Source organism: Leptidea sinapis, chromosome 24 (genome assembly GCF_905404315.1).
Source record: "Leptidea sinapis chromosome 24, ilLepSina1.1, whole genome shotgun sequence".
NCBI lineage: Eukaryota > Metazoa > Arthropoda > Insecta > Lepidoptera > Pieridae > Leptidea > Leptidea sinapis.
Window position 1 is genome coordinate 8,747,943 of NC_066288.1, and position 20,953 is coordinate 8,768,895.

Consider the following 20,953-nt stretch of genomic DNA (forward strand, 5'->3'; position numbering starts at 1 on the left):
GTAGAGCTTTCGTTCAGGAGAAAGATGCTGTTAGTGGTGCATTATCTCTCCATAATACGAAATAAATTAGAGTGTCCGCAAATCCTTGCTCAAGTTGGTTTATTGGTACCAAATCGTATCTCCCGTGATACGGCGGGGGCGTTGGCTCCGCAGCGTCGGCCGCGTCTACTGGAGCGGCCCGTCACGCGCACCCGTCATGCGGAGAACGCTCCTACTATTCGAGCATGACGTCTGATCGGCGACTTGCTCACTCAGTGTGACATTGATGTATTTGCGGACAAATTTCAAACGATTGTTAATGACATGCATATTTTGTTAAATAGTACTTGAATTATATATTAATAACTTTTTTATTTAATTTAATTATTGACTTAAAACTTTGGACTTATTTTATTTGATTATTTGGAGCTATGGACATTATTTGATTTTATATAACTTGACATTTTTTGTATTATTTTATCATTATTTATTTTATGTTTAATTTAAAATCTAATTTTATTATATTAATTTTTTTTTGGGACTAGCTTGTAAACGCTTTGGGTAAAACTGTAAGTTTACAGGTTTATATAATAAATAAATAAATAAATAAAATAAATTAATAAATTAATAAAGATAACATTTAACACACCTTTTATAAAAGTCATAAAAAAGGCATAAAAGGCATTTATTTTATCAAAATTGATTCCTTTAGAATTCTTTTTGATGTCATTTCTAATATACTACATACTACTACCGCTTCGGAAACAAATGGCGCTCTGAGAGAGAAGAAGAGACGCAAGAAACTCTACAAATACAAATTTAATACCTTGAATATTAATAAAATACTATTATTTTTATGTGCAGGGGGCATATCGATAGGTTTAAAGTGTGAAGCCAAATGTAATAGAGGTACGTCTACACTCGCCACGCGTAACTTTGAGCGGGATAGCTTCGTCTAGAACAAACAACCCAAGTGGGCAGACGTCGTTGATAAGTACAGAAAGTAAGCTGTTTATAATATTAAGTTTTATTTTGTTGGCTTGGCACCGACTTAAAATCGTGTTAACCTCGTGTGTTCATCCATTGCAAGAAATATTAAATTATTAAGCAATATTATATTTTCTCAAATAAAATTTGAAAAACAACAATTTTTTTTTATGAACGATGTGGGACTCGAAACCACGACATAAAATTTTGTTGTTTTTCAAATTTTATTTGTGTTTTACTCCTAGAAGTGAAGATTATCACTTTTAAAAACATAAAAAATAAATATTATATTTTGGTGAACGGGTTGCTGCTTGCGGTGCCACGTGTCGTTAAAATTAATGAATCATTGTACTTGTTGCATGTAATTACATGTACTAATTGTGACAGTAATCACGACCACAATGTTTACGTAGCATCCTTACAAAAACAATGAGTTCAAGCTCTAAAGGTTGATGCATCCAATATACGATAATTTATATTTATAGGTACTTTTAATTCATGAAATAATTTATATAATTTAAACACGACTCATATATTGGATGCAACACCTTACAAGCTTTGTTATGTATATAACAGCCATTATAAAATACTCTATTTGATTGAAAAGATTGCCCGTTGAGTTTCTAATATGTTCTTCTCAAGGGTTCAACTTTTTACGAACATATTATGGTAAATTCAGTAATTTATAAGAAATATATATATTGACGATTCAGAAGCGATTAGTTTAAGACTATTTGAATCAAGTTTATTTGAAAATTCAAAAATAATAAAGGCTTACAGTTTAAGGTGAATATATAGTCAACAAAATATATTTTAATACAGAGTTGGATAATACCATTGTTTGTAGATGATAAAAACGAGAATTGCATTGAACCTCATAGAATCTATACTAATATATAAAGCTGCAGTGTTTGTTTGTTTGTTTGATTGTATGAACGCGCTAATCTCTGGTACTACTGGTCCGATTTGAATGATTCTTTCAGTGTTGGGTAGTCCATTTATCGAGGAAGGCTATAGGCTATGTTTTTTTTTTCAAAATTAGGGATCCGTAGTAAAATTGCTATTTTGTAACACAAGGTGTAAAATCGAAAACCTATTTTTGCGTGCGCTGCAAAAACTATTGACAATAGAACAAAATGATGTACAGGCTATAACATAGGCAATATTTTATTACTTATAAAACTATCGCGTGAATTATACTTGATATGGCAAAATAACGTTTGCCGGGTCAGCTAGTCTAGTTATAAAACAACAACAACAGTAGTTGCCCAGAGGAAATATATGAAAAATGTTCAATTTTTCTACGGTATTCGTATTTCTAAGCTAACAGATAATAAATCTTTATTGAATATTTCATTCCGGTCAGGAAGAATAAAAGTATCCTTGTCTGCTCTGCTTGCTTTACGGCGCAAATAAAGTAGAGTATTCTTCAATGGACAAAGATATTTCAAAAGCTTACTTTACATTTTTTTTCAACCTTCGTTTGTTTGTTACAAAGTCAGTGAAAAATATAAACCAGAAGTTAACAATTAAACTCGAAAAAATGAAATATACAATCGCCAAATACCAGATGGTAATACTTTGATATTTCTTAACAAATGAAATTCCACTTCTTCAATCCAAACTTACAAAGATGTTTTTTCTATGAAATTAAGGAACGAGACGAGCAGGACGTTCAGTTGATGGTATTTAATAAGCCCTGCCCATTATAATGCAGTTCTGCTCAGGATTCTTGAAGAACACAAATATTCTGGCGGCAGTACAATAGCGTTCGTCAACTCGAGATAAGATGTTATGTTTAGTTTAATAGGATATGATATCACTTATTGACAATCATGAACTACCGCTCTTTCGTATAAGTGAGCCTCAGACCTCAGAAGAACGGGTGGCGGAAACTCAGCGGGCTTCTTTTTTTTTCTTAAAAAATAAGGTTATAATTTAATATCGTACTATAAAATTTATTATTTTACTGTCTGAGGGCGGTCACTTCATTGCCAATCTGTCGTATCATTAAGATCATTTATGTTATAGTAACCGTTACCACACCAGCCTTTTATGACTATTGTTTGGAAATTCATGATACATTTATTTTGAACATTTTCTGGGATCTTGTTGTAAAAACATACACATCCTCGCAAAGACTTACTAACTGGACTTGGCCGAGTAGTAGGCATCATATTAAGTTTTTTAAGTTTATTCTTGTTCCTGGTGTTAACATTATGGTTATCACATACATAACATTAAAGGTTGTTAACTTAGCTAAAAGCTTTCAAGAGAAACCGTGTCAAAGCCCTAAACCCTTTCAGATATTCACCAGTAGGAGGCTCTTTTGCACAGGATGCCGGCTAGATTATGATTACCACAACGGCAACCATTTCTGCCGTGAAGCAGTAATGTGTAAACGTTACCATGTTTCGGTCTGAAGGGCGCCGTAGCTAGTGAAATTACTGGGCAAATGAGACTTAACATCTTATGTCTCAAGGTGATGAGCGCAATTGTAGTGCCACTCAGAATTTCGGGTTTTTCAAGAAGCCTGAGCAGCACTGCATTGTAATGGGTATAGCGTCTCAATTATCATCAGCTGATCGTCCTGCTCGTCTCGTCCCTTATTTTCATAAAAAAAAGATATAACAAAATAATTTATGGTAGAATTGTGTATCTTATATAGGGCAACAGAAAAGTCCACGATGGTATATTTCTATATTGGCTTAGTGGTAACATACTTTATCCATTTTAATACTAAACAAATTATAAAGCGGAAATATCAAAGTGATTTACACAAATACTATATTAATCCTTATAATTTTTTATTACTACATAATATTATAAAATCATTCGAAAATACGTTTTTGTTTCATTTTAAACTCATTTACTTTGCTTACACATTTCTGATAGCTTTAGACTACATTATTTCCGAATACTTGCTCCATTTTTTTTCTAACAGAACAGTATTTTGTGTGAGCTAGTAGTATATATAGTAAGAGGATCCCCACTAAAAAGAATTGCAGCAAACAGTCCACTTATACGAATGCCTGTAACTATTTGAATGTAGTGACAAACCTTGTAAGCTTATAGCAGTATATTATTCATATATATATTTATACATTTTTTAAACACAGGTTAAAACAAAGAAGATTCATGCTATTTCATGCTATTGAAATTTGTAACATGAGTGTTACGTTCAACAATACATTCTTATTTCACGGGAGTAACTCGCCGCTACGATGTGAATTTATGGATAGCAACAACTAACTAAAAGTGGCCAAGCATCAAATAAGTTAACGTTACGTACTGAGGCGTATTAGTTGCCGCACTTTGCGATTACGCCTGCGGTATCTAGTTGGAGCACAGCGGAGACCAATACTTAATATAAGTGTATAATATTATATAATAGGATGTCACTTGCGCGAGAGCGACAATTAATATGTTATGTCAATATTTTGTTACATATTTTAATTTTAATATCAACATTTGACAGCTATCCTGACAGATTTTCTGAAATATAAATATATTTATTCATAAAAATATATTTTTTGTAGGAAGTCAAATGATGAAAAAATACAAAAACCATACTCACAAGTGTAATATATTGATATGGGCAGGGCGTATCACTTACCATATTCAAGTGTCCGTCTTTTAACTATGTTTCATAAAAAACAATATTTAAGTATTATATGCCAAATGTAACGTCAACATGAAATTTATTAGTTTCAGGCGCTAACGGTAATTTATTTTAATTTCATTTCGACACAAAAAATGAGTCTTCGAACTTCCTCCTTTTTTGATGTCGGTAAAACGAATTGAAATATCGCCATTTATCAAGAAGAATTTAATGGTCCAGCTTGTCATATTATGTATAATCTCTAAATAATATTCTATCTCTATTAATACATATTATTATTATTTTTATTATTAATGGAGAAAATCAGCCTTTGCTATGAGTTAGTACGTGTACATATTAATATTTTATTTGCGCTTACAGTATGTGATGATCATTTTGATCACTTAAATTTTTCACGTTTGGGACCAACCAGTGGGAGGGGGAGGCTCCTTTGCACAAGATGCCGGCTAGATTATGGTTACCACAACGGTGCCTATTTCTACCGTCAAGCAGTAACGTGTAAGCATTACTGTGTTTCGGTCTATAGGGTGGCGTAGCTAGTGAAATTACTGGGCAAATGAGACTTAACATCTTATGTCTCAAGGTGATGAGCGTAACTGTACTGTCGCTCAAAAATTTTGGGGTTTTCAAAAATCCTGAGTGGCACTGCATTTTAATTGGCAGGGCGTATAAACTACCATCAGCTGAACATCCTGCTCGTCTCGTCCCTTATTTTCATAAAAAAATTGAGGATCTTATGAGATTATTCTTGAGGATCGCAACATTTTCTATTGTTCAAGTCAGGACAGATAACAAATATTTGGTGAGAAAGTTTAATTCATTGGTGATTATAAAATAAATAAGAGAGAGAATAAAATACGAAACAAATTACCATACAGGACACCATCGAGATTTCTTATAAAATTTTCAACCACTGCTTTGCCCGGAGTAACCTAACTTAGAAGTGGAAAGTGTTTTCCCTTGGGATCTATCTACAAAGAGACTAGAATACTTAATATCTTATACAATCTCAGATGTACTACTGACGCTTTTGGTCGAGCGCTTGGACGCCTTCGCACATTTATGTTCCCGCCACTACTTCACTCTATCATATAGTGTTTTACGAGAATCACTAGATTTTGTTTGAGAAACTCTACAAAACTAAGCAATCTCTATATTTTATTCGGCTATGTGATGAGTATAGGCTGACAAATTATCATTTTATGTGATAGTGTATCATAACAATTTCACACTAATATTACACAAACGCACACTTCGGTCATCTTCAGTGATTTAAGAAAAAACTTTTTAGGTAAACATCAACAGCGGGAGGCTCCTTTGCACAGGATGCCGGCTAGATTATGGGTACCACAACGGCTCCTATTTCTGCCATGAAGCAGTAATGTATAAACATTACTGTGTTTCGGGCAAATGAGACTTCACATCTTACGTCTCCAGGTGACGAGCGCAAATGTAGTGCCGCTCAGAATTTATGGGTTTTTCAAGAATCCTGAGCGGCACTGCATTGTAATGGGAAAGGCGTATCAATTACCATCAGCAGAACGTCCTGCTTGTCTCTTAATTTCATAGAATAAAAAAAAAATAACAAACTTGAAAAACTTGATGGATAAATTAGTTGACTATTCGTAGTTTTAAGTATTGCGGATGATGATAATTAATTATTCAGATTTTTTTTAAATAGCATCGGTATATTTGTTGCGGTTACAATATTATTTATGGCAGAATAAGAACCATCTACAGAAGAAGAGTACACTTTTCTAAAGGAAAATTGCACTGCTCCTGTTATTCTTCTGGTTGTTGTAGGAGAATGTGGGTGGCAGTGATCACCTAACATCAGACCCTTAACATGACCCATACGCTTTATTTTAATTGGACTAACTATGGGCAATCGCACGTCGATTTTCTATAAAGAAATCATCCATCCACGCCACTTTCGCTGCGCCCATCTACATCCAAATAACGAGATTCACCGTCACATTTTCCATAAAATGAGCCAGATTCGGACATTATTTCAAACACGCAGAATATATAGAGTGTTGTAGATTACAATTACTTTATTCCTAATAAAACTGTAAAAATAAATTTTCATAATTGCGAAAATATCTGTCAAAGGTAAATATAAGATTTTAGTTGTTATATTAATAAAAACTATTTAATTTCAATTTAGTTGTTACTTTACGTTTTATTAAAAAATAATATTACAATAAAATATTTTATTTCGTCATAGTGGTTGATGAAAAGTAGAGTGTATCACTCGGGCGCAAAATATATTTTCGACTCATTTTAATCCTTCGCTACGTTCAGGATTCTACTAAAGAAACCCTCACTTTGCATTGGATTTAAAAAAGCGTCCTCACCGTAAAAATATTATTTTGCTCCCTTATGGTACAATGTACTATTTTCTGTTCCGTGTAGTCAAACGAGATTCCATTTAGCCCTCACTCGAGGTGTCACAGGCTCGATCTCATACATAGAATAACACATTTAGCGGTGTACAGCCTATGTCACAAGTCGTTATGATTGGCAATCAACCCGATACTGAAAAATCAAACAACTCTTTTTAATAGCTTCACCTGTATGTATATTTGTTTTTACCCGACTCATTTGGGCGCGATTTTGACCCACTTTAAGGGGCCAAAGTTAGTTCAAACTTCGTAGATTTATCGAGGACCGATGACAATACATTAATTTCATAAAATTATTCTACTTATCAATTTGCAAAATTAATAATTAATTAATGCTAATTTTCCACAATCGTCCATAAGGAAAGATGTGATGTTAATTTTAAATTTCAAAATAAAGTTTTTTTAACTACTACTTATTATGACTGATTGTTGTGCATTTCCCTAGTGAATTTAAAAAAAGTGAGACGAGAAGCCTGACAGAAGTGATAACTTAAACTAATTTAAGTTCAACTATTTAATATTAAAATTGTTGACTTTAAGAAAAGCTTAAGTTATAACTTAAATTTTATGTATACACGGTGAAATTTTATGCCTATACTATACTTCGAACCAGACATTCTTTTGTCATCAATAATTACTATGTGAAGTCAGAAATGAAATTGCATTATATTTTAATTAAATTTTTGAAGTGCTGAGTTTTCGCAAGCCCTATGCATCCCGCAAACTTATCAGCTGTTTTTCTGAACTCCCTATAACCTAAAACAGATGAATAAAGTAGATGTTACATAATAGAAATGCCTACTATTCAGCGCAGCTGTGAGGCAAATCATATCTGCATTTTCTTTAGCTGAAATTTGTATTTACTTTAGTTATATATTACTCAATAAACGTACGTAATTCTAATCTAATTATGAAACTATTTTATGTTAAAAAGATTGACCTGTGCTTTGAATCACGATATTTACTGCTCTGTGATTGGATAATGTGAGAAAGACATTATCCAATCATAAACACACATGCATCTTTATCAAGCGCCGACAGATCTAAAGACATATTCACACTGTGCAATTTTTATTCAATTAATTTTTTTTGTTATGTTGGATATAAATTGAGTGTATATTATTGATAACTTAGTAGTTAAGCACTCCAATGTAGGATGTAGTTGAAAATAATTCCAAATTTGCACATGAAGTCGGCTAGGTTATGGGTACCACATAACACCTTTTTCTGCCGTCAAGTATGTATTAATGTATCGGTCTGAAGGGCGGCATAGTTAGTGTAATTACTGCGCAAATGAAACTTAATATCTCTTATGTCTCAAGGTGACGAGCGGTTCCGCTCATCATTTTTGGGCTTTTCTAAACTCTTGAGCATTTTAACACATTGCAGGGTGTATCAATAACCTTCCGCTGAACGTGCTGTTCGTCTCGTCCCTTCTTAACATAAAAAAATGTACTACCCAATAAACATAATTCTAAAAGGCTCTTTTTGAAATAGTTCTTCACGGATAAATTTAGTCAAAAATAGATATCTTTGGCCTTCCTCCTATTGATTATTATTACCTATTGGTAGGTAGGTATTCCATTCCCGGACCGGGCAAAAATAGACATTGGGTTTTTCGTACGAAATTTCTCAGTAGCAGCCCGTTGCTTAGCAATATGTTCACCCCCTATTACGTTTATAATTAAACATTGTGGGCGAACAGTGGGTGGAAAAAAAACACTTCTGCCAAACCTTTCAGTAATACAGGCGTGAAAGTATGTAATGTAACTTAGTTCCTTATTTTTTTTATTTGTTACTAAATAATCAGTAGGAGGCTCTTTTGCACAGGATGCCGGCTAGATTATGGGTACCACAACGGCGCCTATTTCTGCCGTGAAGCAGTAATGTGTAAACATTACTGTGTTTCGGTCTGGAGGGCGCCGTAGCAAGTGAAATTAATGGGCAAATGAGACTTAACATCTTACGTTTTAAGGTGACGAGCTCAATTGTAGTTCAGCTGAGAATTTTTGTGGTTTTTCAAGAATCCTGAGCAGCACTGCATTGTAATAGGCAGGGCGTATCAATTACCATCAGCTGAACGTCCTGATCGTCTCGTCCCTTATTTTTATGAAAAAAATAGGAAGTAAGTTATTGTAAAAGTATGTGAAATACATAAACACTCTTGTGTGGTTCGGTCTTGAGTGCATACACCTTAATCATAAATACCAATTTCAGGGGATATTTACCTATTTACCAAAATTTTTGACTTTAGTTATCTACCTGCAGTCGTCCTTGTTAGTTCGTCACGTTGTACTATTTGCAGTTACGATTGCAGTGATTTCGTGTGATGTGATTATGTATTGAAAGGGAAGGAAGGCACATTCAATCCTTACTTTAGTGGTGTTGCTGCAAAGCCTACCTACCTACTTCTACTTGTATCATGTGTGATGTACCTGGGCTGTTTTGAAGGTACTAGTGATCAAATAGCTAGGTACCTATTTAAGTGCTTAAACTGTGAAACTCCAGGACTTATTAAAAGCTGCGCAGGATAAAAGAATAATGAAAAGTACCTGTACACTTCGTTTATGTTTATGATATGTCCTTGCGTCCGAGGGTAGGATTTTGCTTACAAACAGCGGCTCCGCTTAAAAATGGCGTTCTCTTTAAAAGGTACGCCTCACTAATAAAAAAATATTTTCAAAAAAGAAAACGCGAAGTACCGAATTTTCGGACAAAGAAAATCAAAACTATTGCTGGAGCGTTTTTTGAATTTATATGAAACGGCGTGCTGGGGTTATTAAATACTCTTTGATCGGATCTCTTTTGTCATTCTTGGCATACCATAGTCTCTTTGCGTTTGTCTGTCGGCACAGAATATGATAAAAAAATTGGCGGCAAAGCTGAAAATTCGTCTAAATTTATTATTTACATTTACTTAATAAATATAAATTTAATAATAATTCAAATGAGTTCCAATGGTTCAGAGAGTGAAATGGAGACTGATTGCACTCCAACAGATTTAAGATCAGAAGCGAAATTGGCGATGGAAAACTTGCTTCCAGCAAAGTCAAAGAAAAATACATGAAATTATATGAAAATTTTATAAGTTGGGAAAGCGAGAAAAATTGAACATTTTCTACAAACCAGTATTTTTGGCGTATTTTAATGAGATTGCTAAAACTAAAAAGCCATCTACATTATGGCCAATTTATTCCATGCTGAAATGTACAGTTCATGTTAAAAACGGCACTAACTTGAAAAATTATGGGAATTTAACTACTTTATTGAATAATATGAAAAGTGTGTTTTATTTCCCTGTATTCTTTTGAGAAAAGTACTATTTATGCCTCGGCGGGAATGACAATTGCCTGTCTCGTATTTAGTGAAGTCCTCGCCTACGGCTCGGCCTTCAAACTCATACTCGACCTGCAGTTTCCTACTTCCCGGCTTTTGCAATAATGTACTATTAATCTTAGTAAAAATTTTTGATTAATATGCACATATTAAGACTTTTGTATATATTATTAGTAGTGTGCATGACAGCTACGTCTTACTAGTCTAGTTGTCTTAGTGTGCGTGTGTTGTTGAAAATAGTGGGTGACAGCTTGATGCAATTTTTTTCGACGTGTTCACAGGTGCCACAGACTATCTAGATGTATAAGATCAGACATAACCACAGAAGACTGACCAGTAAATTTATTCCGTACATGTTTTACGATCTCATCTCTGATAATAAATCAGAATAGAAATATTTTGTTTCAAAATAGGCTATGAAATCAATTTCTAAAGTCAAAAACTACCAACAATTCCAAAAAGTATAGCTACATCTACACCTGAGAAGAACGGGCGCAATAACGCACTTCTATCTTCATAAAAATATCGTTACAATGTACTATCGTAGAAAATTTATTATTTTACAACCGGAGGGCGGTCGCTCCATTCTCAATTTGTATTATTATCACTAAGAAAATCATTTATGTGATAGGAGCCAAGTCCTTCTAAAATCATATTAAACATATTTTCACTATTCAGTATTATTTGAAACTTTATTTGCTATAATTACAATATGACATTATAATTACAACAAGACTAACATTTAAAAGTCCCTATTTTTTTTATGAGAAGTGACGAGCAATACGCTTACTACCTTTATGTAAGGGATCTGCCCGCTCAATGCAGTGCCGCACAGGATTATTGAATACCCCAAAATTCAAATTTAAAAACACTTTATGGAATACGAATTACGGAAATGACACTTATGAATGTCAAAAAATAAAAATATTTTTTCTTATTGAATTTACCGCTACTTCGTAAAGGGTTGAGCTAATGAGAATAAGTAGCAAGAAACTCATTGCCACTCTTTTAAGTCAAGATTTTCATTTTAATTGTTTTACAAATCATTTCAATTACAATATATGCAAAGTGACGCAACAAAAATACTCAAATGTCAAAAACTGAAAGGCTTACACGAGTAAGTTAAAAAAAGAAAACAAAGTAAATTAATAGTTATAAACACAAGAGTTATTGAGTATAGTAGATGCATCAATCCACACATACCGCAAATAAATAGAGGCATTATGTGAGCATTTCATAAAATAAAATATATAATTACTTTAGCTTTAAAGGAAATAATTGTAAAAAAAAACACTTCAAGCAGACCTCCCGGTAACAACATCATCCAGCCAGAGTAGCACCCGTTCACGAGCATGACGCATGGACCAGCCATCGCCTCCCTCGACCATAGTTTAGGGAAGGGGACGACACGCCCCACGTCACCACCACAAGCAGAGGCATCTAAGCGACCGTGACGATACCTGTCACGAGAAATCTACCGAATAACAAAACAATGTTCATCTACATATGTCATACATCTATATACTTACTAAATGCCTCTACTTACAATTTTGTTTCAATTTACATAAGTTGAAATTATTATTATTATTCTTATTAAAATTGATTAAAAAACAGAAACAATATTAAAATTTAAATTATATAACTATAATGACTTTTATCAAACTGAGACAGACAATATGTAACAGCCCAGCAGTTCAGTCCCAAGGGTTCTTTAGATCCAGATATTCAGATATTTTATAGTACCCTTTTGTATACAATTTTTTCGTTAGCACTGATTTATATTCATTTAAAGGTAAGTTCTGAATGTCAATAGGGACCTTATTATAAAAACGTATACATAGACCTCTGAATGAATTTGTGACTTTTTGAAGTCGACTTACATGAACAGCAAGCCTATCCCTATTTCTAGTATTGACATTATGAGTGTCACTAAGTTTATTAAACGAATTTGTATTTTTTTTTACATAAACAAGGTTTTCATATATGTATTGCGATGTCAAAGTCAAAACTTTTATTTCCTTAGTGACGCTCGTGGTCCTAATTTATAGATGGCACGAATAGCTCGCTTCTGCATTGTGAAAATGGTGTTAACATCGCCAGCATGTCCCCAAAGTAAAATGCCGTATGTCATCAGACTATGAAAATAGCTGAAGTAGACTAGCCTCGCGGTATTTTCATCCGTAAGTTGCCGAATTTTTTTAACTGCGTATGCTGCAGAACTAAGCATTTTCGCTAAATTCATAATATGAGGACCCCACTGAAGTTTGGTATCTAAGGTAATGCCTCAAAATACGGTTATATCTACAGGTCTCATCGTCTTTTACTACAATATTTGTGTCATCCAGTCTAACATATTTTATTGTACTTTTTATTATACTTTACATTTAACAAGTCGAAATATTATAATGTTTGTTTCATGGGAGAATAAGGCCGCTTGTACACACTAAGATTTGTCGCCGTACCTTTGCGAGAATTCGTGTCATTTCTACACATGAACTGTGTACACTACTTCGGTGCTGATCAAGAAAAAATCTTTGTGTGTAAGACGCGAAGCGTGAACTTTGCTGCGATGCGGTGAGTAGTGGGGTAGGGTAAGGTGGTTCTGATAGTTTTTGTCTTTGACTTTTTTTATGGAATAGGAGGACAAACGAGCGTACGGGTCACCTGTTGTTAAGTGATCACCGCCGCCCACAATCTCCCGCAACACCAGACGAATCACAGGTGCGTTGCCGACCTTTAAGGAAGGTGTACGCGCTTTGTTTGAAGGTACCCATGTCGTATCGTCCCGGAAACACCGCACAAGGAAGCTAATTCCACAGTTTGCAGTACGTGGAAGAAAGCTCCTTGAAAACCGCACTGTGGAGGACCGCCACACATCCAGATGGTGAGTATGATATCCTAACTTGTGGCGTGTCGAGCGAAGGTGGAATTGTGGTGTGTGGAAGGTGATAAATGCGGTAGAAGACACACAATTAAGTGACCCGCCAAGTGATCTAGGCGTTCATAGAGCACTGGGTCCCCCACAATTCGAGCTGCTCTACGTTGCACGCGGTCAATGGATCGAGCTGATACTGGGGTTCCCGAGAGAGACCTGCATGGCCCATGTATACGGCATCACCAGTGCTGTCATCTGCTCAATGCTGCTGCCAAATGTTGGAGGTTTCCAACATATCATTGATATGCAGAAGAAAAAGCGTGGGAGATAGCACACAGCCTTGGGGCACTCCAGCATTCACGGGCTTCGAGTTCGAGCAATATCCGTCGACAACGACCTGTATGCTGCTCTCGTGAAGCCCAAATGATGGAAGTTTTGATAGGACCGCCTTGTGCCATACACGATCAAAGTCCTTCGCTATATCCAGGCCTTCCCCCTTGCTTTCAATAGCCGCAGCCCATCTATGTGTTAGGTATACCAGAAGATCACCTGCTGACCGACCATGGCAAAATCCGTATTGTCGGTCGTTGATCAACTGGTGACCCTCTAGGTATACCAAGAGCTGACGGCTAATTATGCTCTCCATGATTTTGGAGAGCAGGGAGGTAATAGCAATAGGCCTGTAGTTTGCCGGATCCGAACTGTCTCCTTTTTTTGGATCGGATGGACAAGGGCTGACTTCCATGAGTCAGGGACTACGCCTTTAGAATAAGTGTGCCGGAATAAACGCGTTAGCAGCGGCGTCAACTCAGGGGCACACGTTCTATGCACGATTGGAGAAATGACATCCGGCCCGTTCGATTTCCTAACGTCCAAAGAAAACAGAGCTCGCCTAACAGTTTTCTGTCTGAACTGTACTTCAGGCATAGAGCTCTGACACCGCGGGATGGTCGGTGGTGTTTTTCCGTTGTCGTCAAGAGTCGAGTTGGAGGCGAAAAGAGCGCTCTCTTGTCGGCTTTCTCTTTTGCCGTATGGGCCAGGGTGTCATTCCTCATGTGCAAAGGCGGCATAGACGGCTGGCTGAAGTTACCAAGAGCAGCTTTCGACAACGACCAGAACTTGCGTGTTCCGATCGGGTAACTGGAAAGCTGCTCGCCGATTTTGACGACGTGTTTTGACTTTGCACGGGGAACTATGCTGTTCGGATCCTTTGTGCCCAGTGCCGCAACCCAAGTTTGATACGCCTGTTTTTTGCAGTCAGATGCTGCTTTAACTGACGCATCGAACCAGGGCTGTGATCTGCCACCGATCGGTACTACAGAGCTTGGTATATATATATCCATGCCCTGTAGTATCACATCGGCTACTGCAACGGCACAGGCACAAGGATCATCCGAAGGGAAACAAACCCTGCCCCAAGGGTAGGATGCAAAAAAGGAACGCATCCTATCCCAATCTGATGACTTGTAGTGCCAAACGCGGCAGGTCGCTGGTGGTCTGCGACGTTGGCGTCGGATAGGCACTATACTCCTGACCAGGCAATGGTCGGAATTTCCGAGAGGGGCGTCGGCGAAGACCTGGTAACCATCGGGATGTGTAGTCAGCAGAAGATCCAATAAGGACGGCATGTGGCTATCCACATCCGGGAGCCGCGTTGGCGACTCAACCAATTGGGACAGACCATACGCCAATGCAAAATTATGCACAGATCGCCCTGCGTAGTCTATGGTACGTGATCCAAGCCATTCGGCATTGTGCCCGTTGAAATCACCCAAGACTACGATTTTAGCGGAGGGGATCCGTGCAAGCACGACGTCAATTGCAGCTTGAACGCAGCCCATGAGATGATCGGTTTCTGCGTTAACACTATGGGAACTGTAGACACCCGCATAGATGCGGACGCGGTCCTCTAAATCTACGCGGAGCCAGAGAGTGGACAGGTCCATACCCTCAAAATTGCCGAGACGGCGACAGCAGTAGGGAGGATATGTGTATACATACCCCGGCATGAGGCAAAAAATTGTGCTCAATTTTGTACCCGGGGTACGTTAAATATGGCGTATCGCTAGGTCGAGATATCTACGTCTCCGTAAGGAAACACAAGGCCAGCTGCTCCGTCTCAAGGTGGTGGAAGACGGCGTTTAAATTGGAGTGAATTCCCCTGATATTGCAAAAGTCCACGTTGAGCGTGGAGCAGGGTGCCGTGGTGTTACTGCCTCGTTTGTCCTCGGTTATGCGCGGTTCTGTGCCCTCCCCAGAATACGACGGGCAGCCCGAGCAAGAATGCTCCCTGGTACCCTCTGGGGTAAAAAAATCTCTTTCAGTTCCACTGTCATATTCGGGTGGGGAGGGGGGGGGGGGATGGCCTCCGGTCCTCGACACTTACCTATGCGAAACATAGCTGCACTAGGCCGCTACTTCACGCCGGTATTCTGTGCGAGTGTGGTAATTAGCCCGGACGAGTCTGGCCCGATTGTGCTGACGTCAAAAGACGGCAGCGTGACACTCCCACTTCTAAAAAGCCCTTAGTCGCCTCTTACGACACCCATGGGCCTGGGACTCCCCTATTCTTTTTACGCCCCGGGGAAAGTACAGGGCAAACTGTACTTTGCAGGGGGACTGCCCGAATTTTAACGCATCCACGTTCCAATTAGACACAAGAAGTATTTATGCCTATATCCGACAAAATTCTTGTAGTGGACATGATGAATTGGTCCTATTTGGCCACTTTTACACGCTAACGTGTCTCCTGGACCGCTAAGACACCACTGTGTTTCCTAACCTAGCCGACATCCTTTGCAACGAAGCCTCCCACTGGTAAATATAATAATATTGATACACTTTTAGTGTATTTTACTTTGTTCTATGGGTACAAGACAACGATATGCTTAATACAATATACTTACTTAAACATACATAAATATATATAAACATCCATGACTCGAAAACAAACAGCCATATTCATCATATAAATGATTGCATCTACCGGGATTTGAACCCGGGACTAGTAGTCAGGGTCAAATATAATATTAAATATTTAATAATCATCAAAGCGCTACAGAGTTCTCATTAAGTAAACCCACAGGTGTTACAAAGTCGTGTAAGGATCAATTTCAGCTTTAGGCACGTAACAAGATAAATTACTTGAAAAGATTTCTACGTAGAAATTTAGCTAACCTTAGATAACCTAATAAATAATAATATTAAGAACACCTAATAAATTTACCGCTTGTTTTCTAGAATAACAATGTAAGGCGAAACACCGTTGTTGTTTTGTTTTATTTTCAACAGATAAAATCATATTTTTTTCTTTATGGCTATTCTTTGAATCATATTGATTATTTTTTCGCCTTTTTAGCAGCGATAAATCCGAAGTTTATAACTAAAAGAGCTAAATAACTACAATATGAATAATAATGAGCAGTATTCTTATGATGATCAGATCATAGCTTACGAAAAATTATACAATATTGTCAAGGCAATATGTAATATAGTTTTGTGTACTGAGTTTATTAAATTCCACGAAGATAAAGATTATAAGATCTCATTTTTCTGAGACATTTCAATGACAAAGCTAATATAATGTTAGCGTAGTCCTTGGAAGGCCGGAGGCTCAAATTTTTTTGCGGAAATATCGGGTTTAAAAAATATTGTTCATTGGGCACCCAAATGCCCAAAGAACAATATTTTTTGTTGTTGCTTTTAATTTAGTATTTTGTAAATTACGAGTGACAATTAAAAGTTTTATTACGACATTTTGATTAAATTAATGAAACGGTTAAAATTAAAGGAATTTTTAGTAAATACATTTCGTTCTTCATGGTTTCTAGTAAGATTCCAATTTGTGATAATGACGTTCTTCAGCACTCTGATGGCCTAAATTCGATTCTAAATGTCTAAGCAATGCAGACAACAACTTCCGAACTCTACTTCTATCATTCACATTGCCAGACCTATTATCGCGCGCATTGTAATCCAAGAAAGATGAGTTTTCGCCAAGAGGGATCAATGCAGGCTGTGTATAAGGTAATATAACTTCCATTATGTACGTATTGATGTACAGTCAGTGTTAAATTTTGGATAAAGGCTAATTTTGTACAATACATTGAACAACATAATGACGTAGAAAATAACAGAGCTCCAAAATGCTCTCCTTGTCTTCCTATAGTTTTCTTAAGTCCATTACTCGTAGTTTCATCAATTTCAAGAAGAAGAATCAGTTGATTTTTTTATGACAGTAAGTGATGAGCGAGAAGTACGTTCAGCTGATGGAAATTGAAATGTCTTGCGCATGACCAGGCAGTGCCCCTCCAGGATTCTCGAAAAACCCAAAAATTCTGTGCGGAACTACAATTGCGCTCGTCACCTTGATACATAAGATGTTAAATCTCATTTGCACAGTAATTTCACTAGCTAGGGCGCACAATACTCCTACACGGCAGAAATAGGCGCCGTTGTGGTACCCATAATCTAGCCGGCATCCTGTGCAAAGGAGCCTCAAAATTGTAAAATAAATCCCATTTGTTAATGGTAACTTGGAGGCACACCTTTTTAAATTATACGTGGTAGGTATACGACACTTTATATTTATTGGAATGTAAAAAAGACCAGACATATATCCAACACCATGATGTACTTTGAAGGTCCTTAAGTTGTACTTTCTTTATTTTACGACAGAATTACCAACCAGCTCCTTAAACACTAGGGGACCAAATATCAGTGCAAAGCTTTTAGAAGGGAAAGGAGTAAGGGATTCACACATATAAGTACAAGAATTTCTCGTTTGAGTAGATGTCAGATACTATTCATGAAATGGATAGGTGAAAGTCACTTCCTACGCAGCTTTAAAGCTAAAATAATATATTATAAGAGTACATAGAATATTTGATAATAGAAGTTAAGTGTTTTGAAAATAAAATTTTTCAATGAAATTTCTTAATTGAATATGTCTAAAAAAGCATGAAATGAAGGTAAATTAGGGATGTAACATAATACATGTGTTCGAAATTTGAATACAGAAAAAAATGACGTAAGATGTTAAGATCTTTACCACAACGGCGCCCTTTAGACCGAAATACAGTAATGTTTACACATTACTGCTTTACGGCAGAAATAGGCGCCGTTGTGGCAAAGAGCAATAATGATTAGTTATTTCTTGGATTAACATAACAATGTCAACAGTGTAGAACAATCTTCTGTTTATTAATATTTTATGGGATGTTTACTCTACCACAAAGACTGACCAATACAAATATTATTACATAATTCTTGTCGTTCCAACATCTTGACATATTACAAAACTCCGAGAACCTTATTCGTATGGTATATGGGTGATAATCTCATGATAGATAAGTTTTAGCTATTGTGACATGGATTTATGTGTCTAGAGTAATTTGAGTCTCGTCTGTGTCAGCATTATAGCACTGATAAGAGACTTTTTATAGTAAGTATTGTAATATACGGCAGATAGATAGACGATTACTAATAAAGTAACTAATTTGAGTGAACGTTACTTTTAGTTCAATTATACAAACCACGATAGGTTCACAGCAAAATTAGGCTAGCTTAAATGAAATGGCGTAAAATTCATTTTTATCAACATTATAATAAAAAAGGCATAAAAAGGCATTTATTTTCTCAAAATTTATTCCTTTAGAAATCTTTTTGATGTAATTTCTAATGTACTAGGAACTACTACCGCTTCGGAAACAAATGGCGCTCTGAGAGAGAAGAAGCGGCGGAAAAAAACTCTTCCAGCATTCTTTTTTTGCGCTCTTTTTAATAAAAATATACAATATTGTACTGTCATTGCTATTGCTACAAAATATTCATAACTTAGTCCCAGGCTGTCCGATCACTTAGATATTAAGCTGTGGAGTAATAGGATTTACGACAGAGCCATTTTTTATAATACATTTAAATTTATTTATGGATAATGACTGAACAGTGGCTGGGACTTCATTATAAAATTGTATACAATTACTCTTAAAGCTCTTAAGTATCTTATGAAGCCTACTAGAATTAGTTACAAGCAATACCTTATTTCTAGTGTTATAATAATGAAAATCACTATGAAGGGCAAAACGGTGACGATTTTTGTGAACGTATATTAAATTTTCATAAATGTGCTGACAATGAACAGTCATATTATTTATTTCTTTTCATTTTTCTATATAGCACGAACACTCTTTTGCAGAGCAAACACTATATCAATGTCAGCAGAATGACCCCACTACGTCATGATGCTGTGAAAATAACTGATGTACACTAATCTAGCGGTCGCAACTTTCGTGTACTCTCTAATCTTTCTAACGGCGTATTCCGCAGAGCTGAGACTATATTATGCTGGTTGGGAAATATGTGGACCCAACTGAAGCTTTTTATCTCACTTGATACCCAAGAAGAAGAATATTTTCCCTATGTACGCAAATTTTTCCAGAGACAACATGACATCAGTTTTCATTTCACCCGTGGGAGGCTCCTTTGCACAGGATGCCGTTTAGATTACGGGTACCACAACGGCACCTATTTTTGCCGTGAAACAGTAATGTGTAAATATTATTGTATTTCGGTCTGAAGCGCGCCGTAGCTAGTGAAATTTCTGGGCAAATGAGACTTTACATCTTATGTCTTAAGGTGACGAGCGCAATTGTAGTACCGCTCAGAATTTTTGTGTTTTTCAACAATCCTGAGCGGTACAGCATTGTAATGTACAGAGCGTATCAATTACCATTAATTTAACGTCCTGGTCGTCTTGTCGCTTATTTTCATAAAAAAAATCAGTAACTTTTTTAAAATTCAACGAGAAATATCCAAAATATTAATATTAAACACTCACATACATTTGGAATAATATTAGTAGAAAGGTCAATGTATATCAACAAGGATATTATCTGCTTTCAGTACAAAATTTTGTACTTACTAAGAAATAAATATTGGTCAAGTTAAACATACTTTTATTATTTTGTATTAATAAATCCGTTCCTTTATTATCAGTCCTTAGCTAAAATAACCTATTCAAATTACTTCACTAAACTTTTCTGCTAATCTCATACTTATTAGTATGAGATTAGCAAGTATGGGAGTGTTTAATAAAAAAAAATCGAATACTTTGATTTTTAAAAAGTCATGTGTTGTCATTTTAGTGATTAGGTAAATTTTTTACGGTTTAAAGTTTTTTGATATCTGTAATGGTAACGGAATAATAGCCTGGTCATAGTTAACGATTATAACGATAAAGTCCCTGTATATGTGTTATTTATACCAAAATGTGGATTTCAGTATGAATAAATACTTGCCTACGTCTTGAAGCGAACCTACATTGCCTCCTGGCAAGCTTGCAACCCTTTGACACGTTCAATGTGAAGCGGAAACCTCACATATTAAACGTGTTGCATAAGTTTTAATTGAAAAACTTTTGCTGTTTGTGTGGACCCTGCTACGAAAAGAAAATATAATATTAATGTCGTATGGAAAACAAAATTCAATTTCATTATTATCAATGAGCAGGTAGCCAAGTATTCCACTAGGCATAAAAGGCATTTATTTTCTCAAAATAGATTCACTTAGAATCCTTTTTGATGTCATTTCTACTATACTAGACACTACTGCCACTTCGGAGACAAATGAAGTGACAAATGAATGGGAGAGAAGAAGCGGCCCAAGAAACTCTCCCAGCATACTTTTTTTTGCGCTCTTTTTAATGAAATTTACAATATTTCACTGTCATTGCTATTGCTATAAAGTAAT